The sequence below is a fragment of the Akebia trifoliata genome, chromosome 11 (assembly GCF_017979445.1).
Source record: "Akebia trifoliata isolate Shusen 1 chromosome 11, ASM1797944v1, whole genome shotgun sequence".
In the NCBI taxonomy this organism is placed as follows: domain Eukaryota; kingdom Viridiplantae; phylum Streptophyta; class Magnoliopsida; order Ranunculales; family Lardizabalaceae; genus Akebia; species Akebia trifoliata.
Genome location: NC_141385.1, coordinates 41,700,539 through 41,714,314, shown reverse-complemented (window position 1 = coordinate 41,714,314; position 13,776 = coordinate 41,700,539). Strand labels below are relative to the sequence as shown.

General features: G+C 33.1%; 1 pseudogene across 1 annotated transcript; it reads left to right on the top strand.

Annotated features, from left to right (window-relative positions):
- Positions 1-11,710: 11,710 nt before the first annotated feature.
- On the top strand, positions 11,711-13,313 carry LOC147391744 (NADPH-dependent aldo-keto reductase, chloroplastic-like; annotated as a pseudogene). The gene is made up of 2 exons (XR_015183082.1): positions 11,711-12,172; positions 12,268-13,313. The product of XR_015183082.1 is annotated as an NADPH-dependent aldo-keto reductase, chloroplastic-like (transcript).
- Positions 13,314-13,776: the final 463 nt, after the last annotated feature.

The window sequence follows — 13,776 nt, the reverse complement described above, 5'->3', positions numbered from 1 at the left end:
TCAACTGGTACATATAGCCAGGTATGAGCAACTAAACAGTTTAAAAATTACACATAACATCAATTATCCATACTCCTTATACATTTTCCATTTTATGCAAATAATGTTGACAACATTGAAATAATAAACATGCTTCTCAGTTTGTAATTCGAAATATAACGACAGATACATAATACAAATGGTGGAGTATTGGTATTAAAGAGTTGAGATTCACGACTGGATCGCTCCCAGTCGGGACATGATATTCCTCAATAACATTGTAGTTCCTGATTTTGTGGCTGGTCGTGTCTACCACGCTTGCGGGACCATTTATCCGGTTCAGGCTGACTGTTTGACGTGACCGTAAGCAATGGGTCTCTTTTCGATGTGTCAGAACGTTCGACTACTACTAGATTGTTAGTGATCACTGACCAATCATCTTCGTCTATGCCTATCAGGCGTGCATGTGATTCCCAAAATACACTCCACTCGTATACGACCACCTTTACAATACACGTTCACTGATAAAGATAAGAGAGGAATGAACCTGAATTTCAGTTGTGACTCCACTCTCATACGCGTCTCATACCACGTATGAGTTTGGTGGTCCCTACCGTACATCCCAGGATAGTGCATCCCTCCGGATGATGTGACGCACTATCCCTTCAGGCATTCACAAACCCTTTAACAACTCACAAAATAGCTACGTATATATATAATTAGTGCATCCCTCCGGATGATGTGACGCACTATCCCTTCAGGCATTCACAAACCCTTTAACAGCTCACAAAATAGCTACGTATATATATAATTTTTCATTTAAAACAAAAGAGAAATTAACAGAATAGGGTTGAGAATGGATATCCAGTTCTTACGATGCAACCGTGGCCACCCGGCCTAAAAATAAATAACAGTACTCAGCGCACGCGCTAACATAATCGGAAATAAACATGCAATCCTTTCATTAATAACCTGGATATCCTTTCACCAACCTACATACAACATACAATGTAAAATGCAGACATCACCCCTCGGGTGTGATTCTGACATTTTACCGTTGATTCCCTTTTCTCATTCTTTCGACATTCTCACTTTTCATCCTTTCAAATCAACCATCCATTTTCAATCTTTCAAAGTCATTCTTTTGGTCTTTCCATTGAAAACCATTAAAGTTTATTCAAAAATAAGGTCCCGACGATGCACAGGACCAAAGCTGTTAAAACAAGGAAAACTGGTGAAAATTTGGCTAAGTGTCGGAAACTCAATTTTTCAAAATTCTTGAAATTGAAAACGGGTTTTTCGAAATGAAAGTCTCGATCACGAGATTCGACATCATATAATTTTTGAAATCTAATTCAAAGTAATGCGAAAGTTATTACATTTTGAAAACTTGTCGAAAACGTCGAAAAATACGTTTTGTTCTTGAAACCAAAATTTGGATTTTGATCCTTTGAGATTTGGATCTTGAAACCATTCCCATTGTTCCGAAATGGGGGGTAAAACCTTAATTTCATTAAAGAACTTAAAGTAAATGGAACATTTACTTAAATATTTTTAATGAAATGAAGGGTGGAAAATAGTGTATAAGGTGTGAGGAAGTCAAGCCAAGAGTCAGAGTTTGTTTCTAACTCAGAACAGTGTTGTCGGCAGCAGAACCTTGTTCTGTCGGTGGAACCGATGGTTCCTACCGACAGAATGCATTCGGCAGGTGCCTGTGGCATCGACCCTTCCCGCCGACAGCCTGAACCTCACTCGCGATTTTTTTGGATTTTTCGATCCCTTCTTTGGATCTTTGTTTCGTTCTTCAAATTCCCCAATCCACCCACGAATTCAACATTTAAAACTTGATAAAACATCATCAAAACATCTACTTCTACCATGAATTTGAAATCAAATACCAAGTTTCTACAATTTAAGTACAAACAACAAGTTTTATTTCAAAACCTAAGTGCACATTTCAGAAATCTAAAGCTATCAATAAGAATTAGAAGTCCCTTACTTGGTTGTGGACGCCAAGGATACAAGCTAGCACTACAAATCAAGGTTGGATGGCTCGAGAGTCGAGGTTGGGCTGACTTGGATGTGAGACGAGCGAGGGTTTGCAAGGTATCCGACAATGGCGTTCTCCTTCTCCTCTATAATGAAGTATAGACCTAGCTCCTAACTCGATGAAGCCCTTAGATGGAATGTGTTGAGGTTTACTCGAGCTATCCGGCTGATTTGGATGGAGGATGGAGAAAACGAACAAGAATGAACAACCAAAGGTGGTGAAGTTGTAGCCCTCGTCGTGGCCGACAACTTTGCCTTCTTCGTCGAGGTTCAACTCGAACTCATTCGCTCTAGAACTTGGTGAGAATGGGTTGAAACCCTTTGGTTGGGAGGTGACTGCCGTTTGGTACTTTGGAGAAGAAAAGAAAGGAATGAAATAAAAGAAAATCAAATTTTCTTTTATAAGAAAGCTGAGGGCATACTTGTAATTTTCCCATCATTTCTAGTTTCGACTATGTCTCAACTATTCGGACTCGAAAAATGACAAACGAATATACCGTTTCGAATAGTTTTTCGTTGCGGACCTAACGGTGTCATCAAATCTTTCTGATTCTCGCTCTAACAAAACTTTACTATTTTGAGTCCCACTTAACGCTAAATTTGAGGATTTTGTAACTTTTTCATCTAGACTCGAATTCGAACTTGCTTACGGGCTAATGTATATATTCTGATCCTTTTGAATCTAATGGCGAAATCGGTTTTCCTCGAAATTAATCATAGCAATATTCGAGTATTTTACTCTAAATCTTTCCTTCGAAATTTTCCTCCAAATCTCACCATTTAATTTCCTCGAGATATGAGTTGAAAATCCAGGGTGTTACAATATCACTATGAAAAAAATATTTATTCTTTCACATGAGTTTGACCTTTTAATTCAAAAAATCATAACTTAATCGAAAAACAAGAATTTCTTTATATTAGGGACGTAACCATCATTTTTATTTTAGTAATTTATATTTTTGGACACCCAAATATCAAAATTTCACTTTAGCCAAAACATAAAAGATTCTTAAAATATAATTTTACAAAATATATCAAATTTCCTAAATTTTAAGAGAGAGAATTTTTTTTTGACTATTTTGCCATTCACATATTTTTTTATGACTTTTTTTTCTATATGATTTATCTTGTTATAATCTTATATTTTGTTATAATATGTTATATAATAAAGTTTTAAAAATAATATGACTATATTAATGGTCTTATTGGTTAAAAGTCATGAAATATTTTGAAAAAGGGTATTTTGGTCTTTTTATACGAAGTCCAACCAACGAAGAGGGATTTTTCTAAAAAATTTAAAATTCAAAGGGTGCCTTAACATATTATTTATGGATTTTAAATTGTTGTTGAACTATGATAGAGAAAATGAGATGGTTAATTGATGTTTATCACATAAATTTGATAATTTTGAAATTGTAAAACTCTCTCATGTCATGTGTCTTTTCCCTATTGCATAGCACCCTATTTCTTTTGATTCAAAACTAACATGTATTTTAATCTTATTACGTAATTACATCAAATTCTAAGATATTTTCATGTGGCTCAAAAATCAATAATCAATAGTCATGATGAGATATGAGTATTTTAACCTAAATGGGTGCAAACTATAGGATCAAAGCCACACCAATTTGTTGGGAATCTAGGCTATTATTGGTGGATAAAAAAAAAAATTTTTTTAAGTTTTAAAAATCCTAGATGTCTTTCCAAATTTGTGCTCACCTCATCTCACTTCAAAAAAATTAGAGAAACACCATTAATGTTAGAAAAACACTACCGAAGAAGCTCTTGAAATTTCTATCTACTAAAGTCTTTTACTCTTGGACGAAATACGAAAGTTATTCATTTAATCAAGATCTAAAACATACTTCATTTTTAGACAACCATAATATTAGGAAGATGCACAATTATACTTTTATTAATATTTTTGTTATAATAGTATTATCTTGTTTTTCTCAAATTTTTTGTGCATCTTTTCTTGATGTAAGAAAAATTATGTGTTTCTTTTTATATATTATTTATAGGAGAAGGATTCATTAATATAAATAAATCATGATAATGAGGTTTAGAAAATAATATATTTGTAATAGTATAACGGATTGATAAAAATCCTGATTGAGCAAGAAGGAGCCAGAGTACCCTAGGGTGAAAGGTCTCAAACGTCCTATGGAAGGCTCCATGTTATGTGGATGTATGACCTAGTGCATGTATGTCCCATATTATATGGGTGAGACCTTTGCATAAATTATCATTGGATGACATACTTTATTTATTTATTCAAATTTTTTATCAGTTACACAATAAAAGATTTATAATATTATTTATTTACTCTATATGATAATTATCTCGATTAAATCATGGGTAAGTATAATAGTATCTATGAAGATTTTTCTCACTTTATTTATTCAAATTTTTCAGATGCTCATCCCGAGGAGGTGTCTTCGCCAATTATAGAAAAATTCATATTTCTCTTTTTTCTTATTTCAATATTGATTTATCTCAAAACAAATTATGCGAAGCAATAAATTATGTGGAGATTTATTTTTATATATTGTATTTTATTTTGTGATGAATTATCCCCGAGGAATGTTTGAGTTATCTTATTAAATTCATTGAATAATGAATTGAAATAATAATCGATTGTTCTTTTATTCTGAATATTAAGTATATCAAATCTTGTTTATATTTTACCCAGTAAATTATTAATTTTAAAATATTCCACCATTGTGGTTTGATAAAGGTCAAAAACATAATTCTAAAATGGGTAAAATTATCGAAATCAAATGAGTATTAAATTTTATATATTTTTTTTAAAGAAATCATTGGAATCTAAATTTCTGTTGTCTTTGCAAATGAGTTATGTTTCAGCCCATTTTTCTCTAAGAAATATTATTTTTCTAAAAATAGTTAAACATGAAATGTTTAGGTTTATGTGTTAGCTTTCTAACCCCATCGACCATTTGCAAAAATAATGAACGTGTAATCCGCATCAATTATTTCTTTTAAATGGGTCTGTTATGTTCACAATGGGACAACACACATTTGCTTAGTTTTTTTCTGAAATTTTCTCTCATATTTTTTTCTACAACTTGTAACTATTGTATTTTTTATGAAAAATAATTTGAGTTGAAAATCTGACGGTTTAGAGAACATACCATATCGAGATGTCTTGATAATCGAATAAAATCATATATTTTTTATTATCGATGTTTATTTATAGTATTGACTATATATTATAAAAAGTTTTTAAGTTTTAATCATAAAATCCCTTTTACGAAAAAATCATATATATTTGTTTTTATATATATATATATATATATATATATATATATATATATATATATTATATATATATATATTAAATAATTATAATTTTCTAACCTTCAATATTTGGATCTACATCTTGACCACAAGTTATGGGTCGGATCATGGACCTGAATTTTGGGGCATCACCCTACATTAGAAAGCATGAAATTAAACTTGTAAATAAGAAAAGTACTTAAAATAAAGAGAAGGTGGTAATAAGAAATGAGAGATTAAAGGGGGGGGAATGGAGGGTTTAACCCCACCTTAATCTTTTTCTGATTTTAATTTTTTTTCTGTAAATTTTGGGAGAGATTTGAGATATTAGGCAAGGATTTTGATAGAATTTTGGATCACCAAATGAGCTCCTCCATTTCTCTTGGAAGGGTCTCTTATAGGATTTTGGGAGACCATTGAGGATAAATTGGTTATAATTCTTCAAATTACCAATAATTTTACTAAAACCTTCATGAAAAATCAAAATTACTCTTCATCTCCTTGCCCTTGATGGTCTTTTACTCACCTACGGGTTTTATCAATCATGATCATTAATGGGTAAGATGGTAAAAGCCCATAGTTTCTAGAGAATTTTTTAGGAGGGGTGGAGGAGTCATAAACCTCAGGCTTTGCGTCAATTGTAAGGGAATCAATCCAAATGGCATGTAATTATGTGGAGGCTTTTTGTCTTCTTTGATCACTTTCCTTGAGAGAATCTCCAACAAGCTAGGGATTAAATGATCAATTGGTACAAATTCTCTATGGAAGATAAAATGGTCATGGGTTTTGAAAGATAATCAATTTACATTCATGTGAATTTTGAAGAAGATTAGAAGGGTAGGAAGTGGGAATTCACTCTAATGAGTCCTAACAAATTTGAGTAAGGTAGGTAATTATCTTTGAGTGGGGACCATGAAAGACTTAGGGTCAAGTTTAGGAGAATTAGAGAATACCAAAGGATCCTTGGTGGGTGGAATATTGGGAGAGTAAAATAAAGGTAAGAATGTATTAAAAAAAATTATTTCTTACGGGAAAAGTCATTAAGGAAAGGGTTTATAGGTCATTTTCCCTAATAAAAAAAATTTGAGCACATATGGATAATTTACCAAAAATTGTCTTTGACATGGGTGAGGTCATTCTAGGATTAAAGATGGCCTGCCGAAGGTAAGGTTTGGGTAGGCTTAAAATTTTCTCTAAAAATGGCCTTCAGGCCATCTGACTTCTCGTAAGTTAAAACTTTTTGAAAAATTCCTTGGGTCAAGCCCATTTTTAAAAAGTTTTTAATGCTCTCCGACTCGGCCTTGGCAAAAATGGAGTGTCTACAAATACCTTTATCACTGCAAAGATAGTGTATCTATATATTTGATGAGAGTCAAATTTAAAATATATTTTCTATCACTACAAGTATAGTGGTTTATCAATGAAAAATCGATGGTTGTTGATTAAACAAATTCCTTTATCTTCGTGAGTAAATGTGTTATTTTTGTAATTTTTCTAGGCTTTGCGTTTGATCGGCTGTGAAGTATATATAATTTTGCTTCTAGAAAAGATATTGTGGGCTTGAATTGAAGTGTTTTTATTGGAGAACTTTATTTCTTCATTAGAAGAGGGTTTGAGAGTTTTTTCTTCTCTGAATATTGGAGCTTAGGTTTTATGAGAAAATAGTATTGGATTTCTCCAAATAATCTTGGCTATGAAATTTATATAAATCTAATGTAAAAGTGACTTTTCAAGTATGCTCTTGACTCAAACTCAATGGACTTTTTTAATTGGTACTTTGGTTAAAGTGATTTCTTTCTAATCATTTTGATTTTAAGGAGCTTTGTTGGGTCAGTAGGTCCTTTCTTTTTTAAAGTGGGCTTTCAAGTAGACTAATTAGTTCTTGGGCTGGTTCATCCTGATGGATTTTCTACTACTATAATGGGTCGATCTATGTTATCCTGTGTACAAACCCAATAGGCCAATACCCGGAATCGATCACTTGGTATATTCTGACCATAAGTTTTATTTATAAAAACCCCAAATCTAGGCTTTTGGAGAATCATTTCTAGTCGATGAACCTGATATAAATGCATCTATGGCTTTTAAGGGTCTTTTATGATTTTGGAGAGACACAAAGACCATGCAATCTTACAATTTCATGTTGTATGCACTCACATGTTGGTTTGCAAATTCGGTGTCTACAATGGCATTCAAAAGTTCAATTTTTTAAAGCACAATCAAGCTAAATTATTGCTGGTTTTAGAATGAAGTGTGGTGTGCACCAATTTGAGTTTAGTTTTTTCATTGTTAAAAAAAAATAGAAGTAATAAAATAAATAAATTGCTATTTTTGTTAACCAAAAAAAAAAAAAATTTATGTCCAACTTCTCAAAATGCATTGTGGCAATAGAGAAAAATTATCAAATCTAATAACTAGAGGTCACTAATAAAGTTGATTGTGTCTTGTGTAGGTCTAACAAAGATCTGGTTAATTATAAGAATGTTGGGAAAATTTGAATGTGCCACAGATCATTTTCAGGGGAAGGATACCGAACTTTTTTTTTACATATTAAGAGAACAACATAATCACATTTTTTAATGAAATGGTGGAATCGGATCGCTTTGCATAGTTTCTACTCGGTAAGCTTGATCAAACTTGGATTTGTCTCGTAACAGATCATCTCATTCTTAGGTGGACCTAAGTTCCAAAACAAAGCATCAGCTTGATTGGTGATTTCTAGTCATATTGTTGTTAATGCAACTATTCTTTTGAAACCCAAAACAATTTTTAGATGAGATTTTAGTGAAGTTTTACAAGAGTCCTAAACCTTCCAAAAATCTCTAATCCTGAAAAAATTGTACAAACATCAAGTAAAAACAAGGAATAATACTGTAAACATACTGTTGAGTGTATATTTTCCTCCAATCTCAAGGTGTCATACCCCAGTGAAGCCCAACGACCCTCTAATATTCATAGTTCTCCCATATCCAATAGATCGATCTTTTGGAGTAATTGGTTGGTTAATATGGCATTAGATCACTAGGTTTGTATAGGTCACGGGTTCGATTCTTTCCACCAGTAATTATGTCATCCACCTTTCACGTGAAAAAAGGTCATATTTGACGGTTCAAGGCCGTCAAATTTAAGAAGGACCACTTAGCTTAGTGGTAAGACCTTGTGGAGGTTGTTTCCAAGGTCTTAGGTTCAAACCCCTTGATCCCCTTCTTATGCTAGTCTGGATCTGCCTTAACCATGTTGACCTTTAATATATAAAAAAAAAAGCCCGTCGAATTTCGTAAAATTTGACGGATCATGGTGTCAAATTTTTCATTGTTAAATTTTTTTCTTCCGACAAGTCAAAATCGTCAAATTAATGAAGGATGGGAGAAATTCGACAACTTTAGTCTGTTGAATCTAGGGAACATCACAAATTAAGACAACCCTAGGATGTCGAATTTAGGTTTCTTAATTTCATGGGTTTTGGCCCGTCGAATTTTCCAGTTTTCACATAGTGTTTGTTATACTCCCCGGACTCCTATTCCATGGCCATAAGAGAATTCTTCGTCGTGGGATATTGCATGTGATTAGGGTTTTCAATGGGCCAGGTTTTGGCTTTGGGCTATCCTAGCTAGCGTGGATGAGGTTTTGGTATTATCATTAGGCCTGTTTAGTTATTGGGTCTGGCCAAGCTAAATTCATGTATGAGTATACATAAGAAAATTTGCAGTTTGTCCCATCACTACAACATTTTTGATATACAGCAGCGGTTTATAACAGCGGATAATTTTATCCGCTGCTATATATCCATTTTTTGCAGCGGATAATATTATCTGCCTATATAGGTAGACTTTTTTGCAACGGATAATTATATCCGTTGCTATAGGGACCCCGACATATCCCCACTTCATCCTTCCTGCTTATTCAGTGCATATAACATTGGATTAATATATCCGCCACTAAAACATTAATCTTTTTTATATAAAAAGTTATGTTTAATGAGTTCTTCTCTTTATCATTTTTTTAAAAATTGAATCTAGCAGCGGATTAATATATTCACCACTACAAAAATCAATTTTTTATATATAAAAAAATATGTTTAATGAGTTCTCTTGATCAAATTTTTTAAAAATTTAACATAGCAGCGGATTATTATATCCGCCACTAAAAAAATCAAAAAAAATTAATATAAAAAATTATGTATAGTAAATTCTGTTTATCAATTTTTTTAATTGAATATAGGAGCGGATTAGTAAAGCCACCACTAAAAATCAATTTTTTATATAAAAAATTATATTCAGTGAGTTTTTCTCTTTATCAATTTTTTTTTTTTAAATTGAATATAGCAGTGGATTAATATATCCGCCGCTATAGGGATCCCTTGCATATTCCATCAATTTTTTTTAAACTGAATGTAGCTGCGGATTAGTTTATCCGTCACAAAAAAATGAAATTTTTTTTATATAAGGTCGGTTAAGTGAGTTGTTCTCTTTGTCAATGTTTTTTTAAATTGACTATAACAGCGGATTAGTATATCCGCCACTAAAAATTATTTTATTTATATAAAAAACTTGGTTTAGTAGGTTTTGTGTATCAATTTTGTTAAATTAAAAATAGGAGCGGAATATATTTTCTGCAGGGTTAATTTTTATATAATTATCAATTGAATTCAGCGGCGGATTATACTTTCCGCAGCTGTAGATAGAACATTTTATTTAGTATGACAATTTATAACAGCGGATCATACTTTCCGCAACTGTAGATACAATTTCCTATTTAGTACGTTGATTTATAACAGCGGATGCTGATTTCCGCTGCTGTTGGGGTAAGTTTTTTGTAGCGGATAACTGTATCCGCTGCGAGAGAGAAGCATATAAAACCACTTACGTTACAGCGGAAAAAACGATCCGTCTGTAAAATTTTCTAAACGAAATACCACAAAACAACGCGCAAACTTTGTTTTCCCTCTTCCCTCTCATTTTCCCTCTCGTTCCTTCGTCTATCACTCTCTCTTGTTCTCTCATCTGTTGGTTCGTCTGTTACTCTCTGTCTCGTTCTCTCATTTGTTGGTGGATGTGCTTGTGAGATCACTTCGACAAGTTCGATTGCAAAATCTAGTAAGCTCTCACTCTCTCTCTCTCTCTCTCTCTCTCTCTCTCTCTCTCTCTCTCTCTCTCTCTCTCTCTCTCTCTCTCTCTCTCTCTCTCTCTCTCTCTCTTTCACTCATCTCCTTCTCACTCTTTGCAACCCATCGATTTCTATCCGACCCTTCAACATCCATGGAATCAACCACCCAATATGACGCAAATTTCAAACCCTAGAGTTCTATCGATTTCTTATTTGGATTTATTTTGCTAATTTTGATTTCGATTGGTTTCAAGGTTTAATGGCATAGATCATGTTGTAACAATCCTCCCATCTCAGCCGTTGGTTTGACCCATCTGTTGAACTTGTGATTGTGAACCAGTGCTTGGCCGTCTCTCTGGTTTACCAAAGTTTCAAAATGCTTGTAAATTTCATATTAACACTTGGACACGAGAAATGGAAATGGAAATTACTTACCTCAAATGATGTTTGAGGCAGACCATAGTTATAAGATTTCTTGGTTTTTCCAAATATTAAAAAAATTCTCCGAATAAATGACTAGCCGATTAAATTACTGAATTAATCGATGATTTATTGATAAATCGTCAAATATGGTAATATTTTTACCCTTCACCCCCAAGATTTTATTTTCTTAAACATTAAACTCTCAAGAACAAGATATGGATGTTGAAGATGATGGGTTTCGGTAAAAAAATAAAAATTCATTTGTATATTCCCAAAAATTTCTGGATTTTTTACAAAAGTTTTCTGAATTTATCCAATTAACCGAATTAAACCCACCAATGAATGGTTAACGTATCCGAACTTGGTTACTATGAGGCATGCCATCAAAGAATGCCTGAGATGAGAAGGTATTGTTAGGATTCCCTTGAAAAATGAATCTCTAGAAAATCCATACCGATGCCTAGGAATCCTATGTTTTCATTTTCATATCAGCCTTATCTTTGATGCCTAGGAAAAAATGACTTTTTCACGACAAATGAAATTCCAGCTTCTTTTAACTGATTTATTTATTAAATTATGAAAGGCTAAATCTTGGGTTAGAGAAAATTCTTTGTCTTGTGGAGAAATTTGTAACCTCATCAACTTGGTGAAATGAAATGACATATGGATAAATTGGCACACCTTTGTAAATTATTTATATGTTTTCTGGTATGTAGGAGTTGGGGGGTAATCTCGTTAACAATAACCTACTTTTGGCAACTTTACACTTTGTGGATTCTGGTCCAACTACATGAAGCAATTCCCGGGAAGAGGTACAACAGATACGTGGAGCTTGCACAAGCAGCATTTGGTGAGATTGCATTCCATCACTCACCTTTCTATTGATGAGATAATGATACCCATCTGGTCGATCTGATCCGATGATTGTGGCTATCCAATTTTTCTTATTTATTCAGATGGTTAGAAAATATATGATTGACCATCTTGCAAAAAACATGTACTATTATAAGCTCTAAATTAATTTTAGCTTAGAAGATTTTCTATGTAAGATCCATTTTCTATGAAAAAGGGTTCTATTGGCTTTAATCTTGAAAACTTCACCCTACATGATACATCGAGTACATGGAGAGCAATGGAGGAATTATATGATTCTGGCAAGGTTCGTTCTATTGGTGTAAGCAATTTTTCATCAAAGAAGTTGGGGGATTTGTTAGAAGTAGCACGCGTGCCTCTTGCCGTCAATCAGATTGAATGCCACCCTACATGGCACCAGACGCAGCTACGTGCATTCTGTAATTCAAAGGGAGTGCACCTATCTGTGTGTATACAAGCTTTAACAAGACTTTTGAGTTATTAAGTTTGTTTGTTATTTTATCCTTAATTGTAAAAATTTCTTTCAATGGTCTATTATAGGGGTATTCACTGTTGGGTTCTCCAGGAACAACATTGCTCAAGAGCGATGTCCTTAAGCATCCAGTTCTTAATATGGTTGCAGGGAAATTGGGCAAGTCAACTGCACAGGTTGCTCTCCAATGGGGAATCCAAATGTGTCAGTGTAATGCCTAAGAGCACGAATGAGGTGAGACTCAAGGAAAATTTTGGCATCTTTGGCTGGTCCATTCTCGATGAGTTGTTATTGAAGTTCTTTGAGATCGAACAGGCAAGTACTTTATGTTGTTTTACTTCTTTGCTAGAAATGCATATAAATTATCTTCATTGAACATACTTGTTTAATTGATAGAAGGCATATTCGCATTTTAATTATGGAGTCAGATCTGTTAGTGCATCATCATGCATGGAGTCTGAACAATGATGTCATTCAAGATATTATGGTTGCATCATCATGTCTGTTTTGATAGGAAAGCTAGACTTAATGAAATCTTATCAGGGATATACTGAAGTTATGGTTGTTAATCATGCAGGCAAGGCTACTTTTAATATACTGAAGTTCAGTTGATTTTTTAATATTTACTCTGTTTTTATTACCAATGAATATTCCAATAGTTAATGAGTCTTGTGTAAAGATAAACTGGATGTGTGTGAACCAATGTGATGACAACTGGTGGTTAGATTGATGATTTAGTTTGAGTGAGTGGATATTTGCATCTAATTCTTATGAGAAGTTAATGGGTTGAATCATACAGTCAGCTATTTATAATTGCAGCAGTTGTGGCTAATGAGTGGAAGGATGACAATGATAAAGTCATGTCCGTTCAGCAATGGCTTGATAAGATAAGGTTCTTGCAGGTATTCTTTTATCCAGAACTAGGTTGGATCCACATATAGATAGTCCTAATTATGAACCGTCTTGAATAAAGATGTTAGTTTAAATTATAAACATGTGCAGTTCTTTGGTGATTTACTTATGTATTAGTACGGGATTAAAAAAATTTAGTGTGGCAATAGCAGCTCTCTTATATTATTTATTTTAAAGTTTTCAATCTGTACAGGTTGGAGGACACAGGTTAAATGTGTATATATATATATGAAAAAAAAAATTACAGTAGTGGATACAAATTCCGTCTTTATATATTGTTTTTGAAAGATATATAATAATTTTTTTTTTTTAAAAGCGTATAGCAACGGATTTTAATATCCACCGCTATATGTGTTTTTTTTTATAATAAAAATTGACCTATTGCAGCGGATCTTAATATCCGCCGCTATATGTGTTATATTTTTTTTAAAAAAATTGACCTATTGCAGCGAATCTTAATATCCATCGCTATATGTGTTATATTTATAAAAAAAAAAAAATTACCTATTGCAGCGGATCTTAATATCCGCCGCTATATGTATTATATTCTATTTGTTAAAAAATTCGACCTATTGCAGCGGATATAAATATCCGCCGCTAAAGGTACTACCTGCAACAGCGGAATACATTATCCGCTGCTATAGTTAGCGACGGAGGAAACAACG